Below are 12,222 nucleotides of genomic sequence, written 5' to 3'. Positions count from 1 at the left end.
CATTTCAGGGCTCCAGATGGCGACCAAAATGGTCGCCAATGCGACTTAGAATTTACAAATGGCGACAAGACTTTTTAGTCTTGTCGCCATTTGCGACTAGACCCGCCGCCGCAGCTCTGCTCAATACAGCGGCGGGGCACAGGAGCTGATGATAGTTCTCAGCAGCGCAGGAGGAGTCTCTCCCTCCCCCCTGTGCTGCCCCCGCCGCTGCCAATAAGAAGAGAGACGGGAGGAGGAGGAGGAGGGGCTGTGGCCACTGCGCCACCAATGAAGAAAACTGAGCTGTAATACAAATACAGGAGGCGGGTGCCGGAATCAAATAGCCGGCACCCGACCTCTGTGACAGGGAGCTGCGATCCGCTGCGGTTGAGTTAACCCTTCAGGTGCGGTACCTGAGGGGTTAATTGTAGCTGATCGCAGCTCCCTGTCACAGAGGTCGGGTGCCGGCTATTTGATTCCGGCACCCGCCTCCTGTATTTGTATAAGAAACGTTGGTGGCACAGTGTGCCCCCCCCCCCACAGTGGGAAGTGCCAATGAGGGTTAAAAATAATAAAAGAAAATTAACTCACCTCCTCCAGTTGATAGCGTAGCAGCCGGTCTCCTGTTATTACTTCTTTCTTCAGGACCTGTGGTGACGTCACTGAGCTCATCACATGGCCCATTACCATGGTGATGGATCATGTGAGGAGCTCAGTGACGTCACCACAGGTCCTGAAGAAAGAAGTAAGAACAGGAGACCGGCAGCTACGCGATCAACTGGAGGAGGTGAGTTAATTATTTTTTTATTTTTTAACCCTCATTGGCACTGCCCGATGCACCACCAATGTTTATTATATTGAGGGGGCGCACTGCGCCACCAATGTTTATACTGGGGTGATGGGGCGCACTGCGCCACCAATGTTTATACTGGGGTGATGGGGGGGCGCACTGCGCCACCAATGTTTATACTGGGGTGATGGGGGGGCGCACTGCGCCACCAATGTTTATACTGGGGTGATGGGGGGGCGCACTGCGCCACCAATGTTTATACTGGGGTGATGGGGCGCACTGCGCCACCAATGTTTATACTGGGGTAAAGGGGCGCACTGCGCCACCAATGTTTATACTGGGGTAAAGGGGCGCACTGCGCCACCAATGTTTATACTGGGGTGATGGGGGGGCGCACTGCGCCACCAATGTTTATACTGGGGTGATGGGGCGCACTGCGCCACTAATGTTTATACTGGGGTGATGGGGGGGCGCACTGCGCCACCAATGTTTATTATATTGACCTTCTACTATGCATTCTGTATTCAGAATGCTATTATTTTCCCTTATAACCATGTTATAAGGGAAAATAATACAGTGAATAGACTGTCACCTAGGAACCGTGCGTGAAAATCGCACCGCATCCGCACTTGCTTGCGATTTTCACACAGCCCCATTAACTTCTATGGGGCCTGCGTTGCGTGAAAAACGCACAACAGAGCATGCTACGATTTTCACGCAACGCACAAGTGATGTGTGAAAATCACCGCTCATATGCACAGCCCCATAGAAGTGAATGGGTCCGGATTTAGTGCGGGTGCATTCCGGTATTTTGAATGCTGGATCCGGCACTAATACATTCCTATGGGGAAAAATGCTGTATCCGGCATTCAGGCAAGTCTTCATTTTTTTTCGACGGAGATAAAACCGTAGCATGCTGTGGTTTTATCTTTTGCCTGATCAGTCAAAATGACTGAACTGAAGACGTCCTGATGCAAACTGAACGGATTACTCTCCATTCAGAATGCATGGGGATATACCTGATCCGTTCTTTTCCGGTATAGAGCCCCCGTGACGGAACTCAATGCCGGAAATGAAAAACGCTAGTGTGAAAGTACTTTAAAATATTAAGTTTAAATCCCCCCTTTCCCAATTTTACATATAAAATATATAAACAATAAATAAATAAACATATTACATAGCGCTGTCCAAACTATTAAATTATTAAAAAATATCTCCTATGCGGTGAGCATTCGCCATTTTTTAGTCACCTTGTCACCCCAAAAAATAGCATAGGACTGTTTTATTATGAGCCGAACGTTTCATAAAATGCGAAATGCACGCGGCTTTTTTGTTTTTTTTGGGGTTTTTTTTGCGCGGTATTGAGTATCGCAATAATTTTTTATGGTGACGAAAGCGAATCAAAATTTTGGTTTCAAAACAACCCTACGCCGATCTGATCGGCGTAGCGTTGTCACGATACCAAAGATTTGATTCAGTTTCGATTTGGCGACTAAAAATTTGATTTGGCTCCTAAATTTTTCAGTTCAGGAGCCAATGGCTACTAGGTATTTTTTTTAGTCTGGAGCACTGCATTTTAATTTTTTTGCTGTCAGTGGGCTGGCTCCAGTAACAGCAGGCAGTGTGGGGGCGGCGCTCACTCACTGACGTCACACGCCTGCTCCTCCCACTAGGCGGCGCAGGCGCGTGACGTCAGTGAGTGAGCGCTGCCGCCCGCACTTGTTACTGGAGGCTGGAGGGTGGAGGGAGGAGGCAGGAGCTGAATGTAAGGTAGTATTTTAGTAAAGAGATGAGCGCTGTGCCTGTGCTAAAATTAAAGTTACTGTCTGCAGCCTGCACGGCTGCACCGATTTATTAATGTATACTACTGTGAGTGGCGGGGGGGGGATCTATATGGATGACGTCATGACGGCACTGTTATAGGGAGGGCGGGGGATCCGTGGATGGCACTGTTATGGGGGGGGGGGTCTGTCATGTGGATGACACTTATGGGGGGGGCCGGGGGGTCTGTGGATGACACTTATGGGGGGGATCTGTGGATGGCACCATTATGGAGGGAGGGGGATCTGTGGATGACACTGTTATGGGGGGGATCTGTGGATGACACTGTTATGGGGGGATCTGTGGATGACACTGTTATGGGGGGATCTGTGGATGACTGTTATGGGGGGGATCTGTGGATGGCATGAGCATGAACTTGCAAGACAGCTAAACTTTAAAGACCTTATAAATGAGTTTGCTGAAGCAAAGGTACGAAGAATGTCCACTACAAATTTGTAACACCTTTGGCAAAATGGGAAAGGACTAGTGAAACTGGTCAGTGTTTCACATTGTTTTTGGGTGAAGCCATAAATATATGCACATATGCAGACTGTGAATGTTCAATTGCACTCTGAACTTGGGTCGTTTGACTCCTGTTGTTTTTGTGCCTGTTGGCGCACTTATGTTTACCCAGTTGTCTACAGTAAACTATCTTTAACGAGACCTGGCTTGTTGTTTTTTTTCCACCTTTATCATTTGTTTAATCTTCCTAATTTTTTCAAAATACCACTTCATTTATTCATTAATGTTTTTTTATTACATATTGATATTAAAGAGGTCTGTTCTCATCTGAAAACAGTATTTATTTTGGATAATAAAACTTATAACTGGCTGGAGAAAAATAAATATCACTTGTAGACAAATCTGCATGTTGTTTCAAGGCGGCGTCTGGGGAGGGGCCAAGGGCGGGGCCAGGGGTGTGGCTGAAGGAGGGATCAGGGGGTGGAGCTGAAGGGGGCCCCGTCATGTATGCTGTACGGGGCCCCATGATTTCTATCAGCGGCCCTGACCCCAGCCACCACCAAGTATACTCCAAAATCCAGGTTCCAGTTCCATAACGGGGTTGCACCCCTCCAAGCATGCACACCTGGCCTGGAAGTACTGGAGTGATGCACATGAGGGCAGGAATAGTTTACATGAAGTTAGTAAGGGCAGTGGTTTACAGATTCTGAAACTTCCTTTCTCTCTCTGGCTCCTTTCCTGGAGTCTTGCAATGTATAGAAGATTCTCTCTTGGTAGATCATACAGAGATGGTTAGTCTTTGCAACTTGAGGCCTTGTGCTATAATAGTGAGCACATGGACTTGCTTCCACTCTCTTTCACTGCTAGCTGAAGCCTGAATTAAGGGTGGGGCTAAACAGTCTACACCACAGCCTCCTTTAGGGGCTGTATTGCTGTTGGTTCAAGAGGTTCACTGGGAATTAAGAAAATGAAAATACTTAAATAATATTTTATTATAAATATATTCCCAAATACTGTATCTTTCATTAGTTATAATGGCTCGTTTTGTCTAAGGAGCAATCATTAGGAAAAATAAAATGGACTCTGTCCTATTACTACACACAAAACCTGTCCTAATCACACATGACAAGTTACTTCACAACACTGAGCTAAACAGCTGTCTCAGCCTCCTCTCTGCTCTGCTTGTCAGGGATTATGATCCTGAATACAGATGAAAAGAATAGCTGAATCTCTGTGGAATCGAAGTCCATGAGGATATATGAAGTACAGAGAGGACGGACAAGACAGACTGTGGTAATGTGAAACTGTGGTAATGGAGACTGCATACAAGAGCTGCTGCTCATCAGCCACATCCCCACCCTCCTCTCTGTACTTCATGCCTCCTCATGGACTCCATTCCTACAGAGATTAAGCTGAAGATCTTATCAGATGAATTCAGGATAATCCCTGACAAGTAGGAGAGAAGGATGAAGCAGCTCTTTAGCTCAGTTTGTGAAGTAACGTGTCCTGCTGTGTGATTAGGACAGGTTTTGTGTGTAGTAATAGGATGGAGGCCATTTTATTTCTCCTAATCATTGCTTCCCAGACAAAACAAGGCATTTTAACTAATGAAATATCTTTGGGAATATATAACAAAGTAATATTTAAGTATTTTCATTTTCTTAATTCCTGCAGAACCCCTTTAACTCCGTAGGACCCATAAAGGAACCATACTGGGTATGCGTGGCATTAGATCACAATAAATGCTATTAAATAACATGACAAATATTAGAGAACAAAACAATGTTGCAAGTACCCTGGTCCGGGATACTGCAATACTAATATAGGGGTCTAATTTAGTAGTACAGACATCAATATAGGGGGTCTGGATGTGTTTACCCACATCTTTTTATATAAGCCACGCCTCTGACAGTGACACTCCCATTTTGTCAAGACCAGCTGTTTGAGAATCACCCTGTGAAGGGCTCTCCCAGAATAACATCTCTAGATGTAATGAATTCAGCTAACTCAACAGCTAGTACAGTGGCACAATCTTCTATTCTAGGTACAGTGGGGGAGATCTATCGAAACAGGTGTAAAGGAAAACTGTCTTAGTTGCCCATAGCAACCAATCGGATTCCACATTTCATTTTTAAGAGCTCCTTTGGGAAATGAAAGGTGGAATCTGATCGGTTGCTATGGGAAACAAAGACAGTTTTCCTTTACACCAGTTTTTAATGAGTTTCCCTCAGAGTGCTCAGGGTATGGTGCAAGTTTTGTCCATGATTTTAATGTCAAGATCCACTGTCATGCTCTAGTGTGGGAGGGATACCCGCACACCGAACATAGGAGGGAAAGGGAAAAGGAAGTAAGGCCTGAAAACTAGGGAAGGAAGATGGACACCTCCTAGTGAAAACCCTAATTAAAGCCCTGACTGACTACCAGTATGAACAGTCCCCAGAGGTAGGTGAGTTCATACACAGGAATACCTAAAGTCCTATCTAACCCTAAAGGACCCTGGTACTAATGACATGAATGAAACATCCTGTTCCTCTAAAAGGAAGGATGAACGGGAGTCTCCCTAAGGCCTAATACAAAACAAGAAAGAAATGCAACACACAGAAAAGCCAAAATACAAAGGGAAAGGTAACACTTAAAGGGGTTCTGCACTTTGTTTTAACTGCTGATCTTGGCCGAGTTCCCGGTGCTGCCATAGCTTCTTGGAAGTTAAAGGGTTTCTGCACTTTGTTTTAACTGATGATCTATCCTCTGGATAGATCATCAGCTTCTGATCGGCGGGGGGCCTTCTCAAACAGCTGATCGGTGGGGGTCCCGGGTGTCTGACCCCCCCGCCGATCAGAAGCTGATGATCTATCCAGAGGATAGATAATCAGTTAAAACAAAGTGCAGAAACCCTTTAACTTCCAAGAAGCTATGGCAGCACCAGGAACTCGGCCAAGATCCAAACACCAGCTATTGTCACGGCCTATGGTGTACGCTGTGACACTGTTGCCACACTTGCGGTTGCCTGCGGCAACGTGTTGCTGTGAGAGCATGCGGTGGCAGGGTCTCGGCCTTCTGGGTGATTGCCGTGACATGGTTGCCACGCATGCTGTTGCCGGTGGTAACGTGTGGCTTAGTATGCTTGTGTGTGCCCTTCCCCTTTAAGTGGCTTCCTTCCTCTGTCTGGTGTTGGAAGGGTTAACTCCCTTCCTAGTGTTTTGTGAACACTGGGTTTATGTGTTTGTGGGTGTGGCTGCTTTGGCTATTTAGTCTCTGCTGGAAGCCTGTAGCTCATGTGTTCCTCCAGGCTTGGTGTGTGCTTGTGGTTCACTTCTCCTGGCTTTACCATCTTTCCAGTTAGGGCCACCCTTGTGGTCATAGATGTTCAATGTCATCCCTGTGTCTCCTTCCCTTCCTGTCCCTATTTGTATGGAGTGGGTTATCTTCAGGGTGTTTGTATGTCTAGTTTGGTATTACATGTCTGGTGGTGTTTCGTGTCATGTTTACTAGACATTCCCCTGTCTCATGTTACTGCAGCTATGGTGTCCTGGGTTCTGTGTGGTTTGTGGTGTGTGCTGTGTCCTTTAATGTTGGTGTGGACAGCAGCACTAGTGCACGGGTTCCAGTCAGTGTGTCTGTGGCAGGTAAGTGTGTTATTGGTTTTGCTTACCTGCCATCTCCTTATGCTGTATGTGTTCCCCTCTCCTTGCAGCCTGGCCTCAGATAGAGACTCCTGTTCCTCCATGACTGGGATGAACAGGTCATCTCTTCCCTGCTCCTTGGTGAGGGATTACAAGGGCGACTTAGGGTCTATAGGAATCCAGAGTATGAGTCGTCCTACGGGGTCGGCTCATACGGTGAGGAGTCAGGGAGAGGATTAGGGATGTTGTAGGAGGTGACCTGCTCCCTTATTACTCCTTTTTGGCCAGGCTGATCCCCTTTGACACCGCATGGTGGGGGGTTTCCCCCACTCCCCGTCGTGACAGCTATCCACAGGTCCAACTGAAGCTATAAACTGCACAGCATTATGGGAGAGACAACTATAAATAGGGAAAGTTAAATGACCACAATAGCAACACCTGGAGGTTAAGGGCGTGCCCAGTAGCAGAAACAACACAGACGCCTATTGATCCACAAGGTAAACATGTCAAACCAAACCACTTATTGCCAGTCTCAAGGATCTCCTGCCACTAACTGTCGCAGGGACGTCTATATGTCTTGGTACTTCTGTGAAAGTAACCCCCCCTTCTACGAGTGACCTCCGGGCACCCAGGAACGACCTTATCCAGGTGAGACCTGTGAAAAGATTTCACCAAATGACAGGCATTCACGTCATATGGCTTATACTCACATCCTCTCCTCAGGTCCATAACCCTTCCAGTGAACAAGATACTGAAAGGATCTACGGAGAGCTCAAGAGTCAATTATTTTGGCGATCTGAAATTCCAAACTACCAGGAGTGGGTGGCAAGAAAGGCGGCTCCAAAGGTTCAACATATCTCTTCAACAAAAATTTCTGAAACACATTATGTATTTTCAGAACCTGAGGAAGTTCAAGACAAAAAGCTACAGGATTAATAATGGCCGACCCAACTTCCAAGAAGGTACCTTTAACTTAATGATTCTTGTGAACAGCCACACCAAACCCACTCTTAGGTCCGGCCTAGAGATGAGCGAATCGAAGCTGATGAAGTGGAATTCATTCAGAATTTCAGGAAAAATTTGATTTGCACCAAATGCGAATTTCCTCGCGCTTCGTGGTAATGAATCACATTTTTTCCTAAAATGGCGGCTGCACGTGTGAGGACATTGAACAAGGAAATCTGGGAAGGCGGGATCACCCAGACTGAAATGCATGCAGCCAATCAGCAGCCAGCCAGCACTTTGATGACACAGCCCTATAAATACGGCAGCCATCTTAGATTCTGCCATTCACCAGCATACTTAGTGCAGGGAGAGACGTGTCTGCAGGCACTAGGGACAGTGATAGAAAAAACTTAATTGTGCTAAACAAAAAGATTTACATGTGCAGGGAAAGATTATTCAAGGTGTAGGGCAGGGGCATAGCTAAAGTCTCATGGGCCCTGGTGCAAAAGTTCAGCTTGGGCCCCCCTCCCCTCAGTGCTTTGTGGCCAGGGGCAGGGAAGCACATTGTCTTCTTGCTGTCTGAGGCAAAAATTGAAACGGCAACTCCTCTCATGCCAAATTCTTGACCTAACCCCTTCCCTCCAGCCAGAGGTGTATCTTGACCAGCATGCACTTTCTATAATACCAGTGTCTTTTTATGTGACACAAGGGTCTTTGGGCCCCCTCAGGCTCCTGGGGCCGGTAGCGACTGCTACCTCTGCACCCCCTATAGCTACGCCCCTGGTGTAGGGAAAGGATAGGGTGGAATCATTCCTCTGCATTTCTGTTAAACAGGGTTCAGCCTGGGAGGTGACAGCCTGGGTAATAGGAACATTCCTATTAGACCTTGCAGCACTGACTGGGGATCTAAATTGCCATTATACAGCTCTGTAATTCCAGCAAACCATTCTTATTAGGGTGCAAATGTTGTTTGATACAGGCATTAACAGGGTTTATTACAAGGCAATATTTCTACGTCTTATTTGCCCTTGGGCAGTGCACTTATCTGTAGTAAAGGTTTTTGTGGGGTGTTTTAGTGGAAAAAGAAAAAATATATTTGCCGCTCTGCGGTGCAGTTATTTCTTTTACAGCCTTTTGTGACGTATATTAGCACAAAAAGAAAAAAACATTTGCCGCTCTGCAGTGCAGTTATTTCCTTTAACCTCTTGGGGACACATGACGTACCGGTACGGCATGATGTCCTGGTACTTAAGGACACATGAAGTACCGGTAGGTCATGTGTAGTTCCGATCACCGCCGTGCGGCTGGCGGTGATCAGAACAAGGTGCCTGATCAAATCATTGAGCAGGCACCCTGGGACAATGCGCTTTGCAGCATTTACGGGTGGTTGCGGCGGTGATCGGAGGTGCCATTGGGTCATCACTAAAAGTACAACAGCAAGCGATCAAAAAGGTGTATGCCCATCAAAATAGTACCAATCTAACCGTCACCTCATCCCGCAAAAAATTAGCCCCTACCTAAGACGATCGCCGAAAAAATAAAAAACTATGGCTCAGAATATGGAGACACTAAAACATTATATTTTTTTTTAAATGATATTATTGTGTAAAACTTACATAAATAAAAAAAATAAACAAATTAGGTATCGCCGCATCCGTAATAACCTGCTCTATAAAAATACGGATGGAGTAGAGTTAACACTCCTGTTTTCTGAGATTTATGAGTTGTGTTATCTAATCTAAGCAAACACCTTCAATTGCTTTTCAATGGCTCATATGCACCCCAAAATAGTGCCAATCAAACCGTCATCTCATTCCGCAAAATACATACCCTACCCAAGATAATCGCCCAAAAACTGAAAAACTATAAATAATAAAATAAAAAAATAGTATACATATTAGGTATCGCCGCATCCGTGACAACCTTCTCTATAAAAATACCACATGATCTAACCTGTCAGATGAATGTTGTAAATAACAAAAAATAAAAACGGTGCAAAAAACAGCTATTTCTTGTTACCTTGCCTCACAAAAAGTGTAATATAGAGCAACCAAAAATCATATGTACCCTAAACTAGTACCAACAAAACTGCCACCCTATCCCGTAGTTTCTAAAATGGGGTCACTTTTTTGGAGTTTCTACTCTAGGGGTGCGTCAGGGGGGCTTCAAATGGGACATAATGTCAATAAACCAGTCCAGCAAAATCTGCCTTCCAAAACCGTATGGCGTTCCTTTTTCTTCTGCGCCCTGCCGTGTGCCCGTACAGCAGTTTACGACCATATATGGGGTGTTTCTGTAAACTAAAGAATTAGAGCCATAAATATTGAATTTTGTTTGGCTGTTAACCCTTGCTTTGTAACTGGAAAAAAATTATTAAAATGGAAAATCTGCCCAAAAAATGAAATTTTTAAGTTTTCTCTATTTTCCATTAATTCTTGTGGAACACCTAAAGGGTTAACAAAGTTTGTAAAATCAGTTTTAAATACCTCGAGGGGTGTAGTTTCTAGAATGGGGTCATTTTTGGGTGGTTTCTATCATATAAGCCTCACAAAGTGACTTCAGACCTAAACTGGTCCTTAAAAAGTGGGTTTTTTTAAATTTCTGAAACATTTCAAGATTTGCTTCCAAACTTCTAAGCCTTGTAACATCCCCAAAAAATAAAATGTCATTCCCAGAATGATCCAAACATGAAGTAGACATATGGGGAATGTAAAGTAATAACTATTTTTGTAGATATTACTATGTATTATAGAAGTAGAGAAATTGAAACTTAAAAATGTGCACATTTTTCAAAATTTTTGGTAAATTTGGTATTTTTTTATAAAGAAAAATGATTTTTTTTTTACTCCATTTTACCAGAGTCATGAAGTACAATATGTGACGAAAAAAACTATCTCAGAATGGCTTGGATAAGTCAAAGCATTTTAAAGTTATCACCACATAAAGTAACACTGGTCAGATTTGCAAAAAATGGCCTGGTCCTTAAGGTGAAAATGAGCCCGGCCTTTTGTGACATGTATTAGCGTAAAAATAAAAAATAAATGTGGAGCACTGCGGTGCAGTGATTTGTGGTAAAGGCTTTTGTGGGGTGTTTTAGCGGAAAAAGAAAAAAAAAATTGCTGCTTTGCAATGCTGTAATCTGTTGTAAAGGCTTTTGTGGGGTGTTTTAGCGGTGTGGGGATTCGCTCTGGTAGACAGGGTGTGCAGATGTAGTACAGAGGCAAATTTCCAGTTCTTAAATCAAACTTCCGTGTTTATTCACACATAAAGCAAAAACAAAATGTCACTTTGCAGCCTTGGTTTTAGTTCACACACAATGGAAAGTCCACATAGCAAAAATCACATTGTTGGCAGTCCTGGAGGCCATAGCAGGCTTTTAGGGGGCCCGTATCCCTTACAGATGGGTCCAGCACGGCACAAGCCTCAGATCCCAGCACACACACCTCCTGATCTCCACTGTCAGACTGAGGTAATCCTCCTCACCTGGCAGTGCTGGCTGGTTTTTAGCTCAGTGGTTAGCACTGGTGCCTTGCAGCGCTGGGGTCCTAGGTTCAAATCCGACCAAGGATAACATCTGCATGGAGTTTGTATGTTCTCCCTGTGGTTGAGTGGGTTTACTCAGGGTTCTCCGGTTTCCTCCCACACTCCAAAGACATACAGATTGGGACCTTAGATTGTGAGCCCCATTGGGGACAGTTGGATGCTAATGCTGTTAATTAAATAAATAAATATGTTGACCCCGCAGTTGGTTTACCCGATACAACAATGATGAAACACTGACTCTGCCCCTGGTTGTTGTGGTTCACCATCTGCTATTAATACATTTTCCCAAGCTCGGGATGGGGTTGGGTCTCGGTGTTGTGCAGTACCAAAATTATCCCCAGAGACATTAATGTCGGCCAGATCAGGCCCTGGCGGCAAGTCCTCTACATCTCCCACCATTACATTCAGTGGGGTTGTTCCCCCCTCTTCCACCAAAGTGGCAGTCACCCCTACCGCTGGCCCTTCAGTCTTTACCTATTATAAGTTCATAGTTTAAATTTGTGGCAACTGCCACTTCATGAGTCCACCTGCCGGCCCCTGTGGTTAGAGACACCAGGGCGGTGGGATAGTCTTTTAAGTCTCCATGGATGCACGTGACTCCGGCCAGTATACTCCGTGGACCGTACCAGGGGACCCTTACTAGGGACATCAGACTCCCTGAGTCCAGCATAGCCTCCGCTGGAGTGTCTCCCACTTCCACCCGGCACAAGTGGTTTAGAGTTTCTGCGGTACCTGTTGCACACAGCTTCCTGGCATATAACGACTGACGGTAGCCATAGTTAGCATCCATGGGTTCCACCTGATGTGGACAGTCAGCTCTTACATGGCCAGGCTTCTGACACTGCCAGCCGACTATCGGAGCCAGGTTCGTAGGGGGTAGATCCCGGTTTGGTTGGTACAAGTCGCAGGGTCTGGGATGGAGATTTACGGGGTTTGACTGCTCCTCCCAAAAGAGCCCCCCATAAGGTTCTTAGTAGCCTCATAGCGCTCCACCAGGTCCACTATTTCCAGGGCATTGCCAGAAGACACCTGAACGATCCAGTGCTGGAGAGGGGGTGG

This window comes from Bufo bufo, chromosome 1 (genome assembly GCF_905171765.1).
Source record: "Bufo bufo chromosome 1, aBufBuf1.1, whole genome shotgun sequence".
Classification (NCBI taxonomy): Eukaryota; Metazoa; Chordata; class Amphibia; order Anura; family Bufonidae; genus Bufo; species Bufo bufo.
This window is presented reverse-complemented; position numbering follows the sequence as displayed.